We start from the raw sequence: 2,212 nt of genomic DNA, 5'->3' as shown, positions 1-2,212 counted from the left end.
CATTTATATTTCGAATTTTATTTTCAAAATTGTAATTTCTCTTACCTGTTTTACTTTAAAATGACACCGAGTAATTATTTATTACTGGTTAATTGTGATGAAAGTTTTTAGCTCAGAATTGTCTGCGAGCCATATACTGTCATCAAAAGAGTCATACGTTCCTGACCGCTGGGTTAGGGTTAGGGTTAGGGATAGGGTTAGGATTAGGTAATGTCAGAAATTCATAATCATATTATATATCAAAAACCTATTTCTCACTCAGAGATAGTCAAACATCACACGCATCACACGCTGTCGATAAGAGAATTTCAAGTTTTATGGTACCACCGAATGTTCTTGCCGTATAAATGGAATCATCCATTCTCAAAAAAGTAAATTGTGGACGTCAACTGTAGCCTGTATTCAAACTGGCAGTCAGCTGAGCGGATGATGTCAAGTCAAGAAGCCAGAGAGCTCAATTCCTGACCCTGCAAAATCTCCACCTTCTCCACCCCAGCCTCCGCCTCCACTCACTGTATCTAAGAAAACACAGAACCAGTGCTAACGCAGGCCCACCTGTGATTATATGGCTGGATCCAACGCTTTCATCCAAGGAACGCGATTTAATGCATCAACAATTGTCATTTTAACAAGTAAAAAAAACATTATTGAATATAAAATGTTTAAGATTAAATATATAAAGTATTACTATATTCATAAATTTTTTTTTTTTCAAAAGTAAAACAAATTGATGAATGGACATACTGTATAATGACTAACCATACATTTAATGCTCATGAGGCTTATTTATTTGGTATATACACACACACACACACACACACACACACACACACACACACACACACACACACACACACACACACTAGAGTTCAAACAAGCCCTAATGAATTAATTACAATCACAGCCAGTGTGTTTGTGTGTGTGGGGGCTGCTAATAGGAAGTGACAGGGGCTGCGGCGATGCACTCATCTCTTCAGGCTTCCTGTCCTCCTGTCCTCCCCCCGCCCCCCCCCTGCCTCCCCCTGCCCCCCCCCCCCCACCCCCACCCCCACCTCCCCTACCCCACCGCTGACATCCCCCTGTCACCCAGTTCAGCATGACATCTCTATCTTGGTGGTGTGGCTACCTGTCACTCCCCAAGCTCGCCGCCAGCCTGCCTGCCTGCCGCACGCACGCACGCACGCACGCACGCACGCACGCACGCACGCACGCACGCACAAATATTCAATTTTTACACATAAGGAATATACACATACATACTGTACATACACATGACTGGCAGAAAGCAATAAACATAAAGCAAGGCATTAACTAAAATAGATGTATGTGTGTGTGTGTGTGTGTGTGTGTGTGTGTGTGTGTGTGTGCGTGCGTGCGTGCGTGCGTGCGTGCGTGCGTGCGTGAGCATCTGTGTGCATAATGGTTTCAAATCACAAAATACCTGAATACACAACAGCATTGTGAGGACACTCGGATTATAAGGACATTTTTAGTGTCCTCATAATCCGGAAATATATACAATGCTGTTTTTAAAGGGGACCTATTATGGTCCTTCTTTACACAAGTTAATATAGATCTCTGAGATCCCCAAAACATGTCTTTGGGGTTTGTTGCTGAAAATACCACTCGGATTATGCATTCTAGCCATTCAAACAGACCTCTATACGATCTAGTTCCAAAATGGACTGTTCTGTGAGCCAATAGGGTTTTGAGCATGGCTTTTGGCTTTCATTGCATTAACTCCATGACTTTCACTGATTTCACCGGTTCAGTCCACCAAAATGTGTTTCTAAACAAATCTGAGGCAAAAAAGAAACAATCCAGTAGTTGAACCTTCGCTCCTGTTAGATCTACAAGACCTCGTTTAAAGGTTTGTTCCGACTTATGTTGCCGTGCTTCAAGCTTGTGGGAGACACGGACATAAAATAAATAAAATAAATACATCTACAATTAAAATCCACATTATTTTTTATTGGTTTTGTTTGGAGAAACGCACAGCGGATGGGACGGAGCAGATGACCACACAAAGAAATCCGTCACGAGCTGACGTCAGCTCACGCAGAGAGTAGAAAACACTTTTGGAAGCCGAGCGTTGAGAGAAGTCAGTTTTTGTTCACAGCCATTACTTTGTCATTTGGACATCGGACATTGTAACATTATATGAACATATGACTGAAAATAAGGAAAAGCACAAAGCATAAAAGCACTCCCC

Source organism: Zeus faber (genome assembly GCF_960531495.2).
Source record: "Zeus faber genome assembly, chromosome: 10".
NCBI lineage: Eukaryota > Metazoa > Chordata > Actinopteri > Zeiformes > Zeidae > Zeus > Zeus faber.
This window is presented reverse-complemented; position numbering follows the sequence as displayed.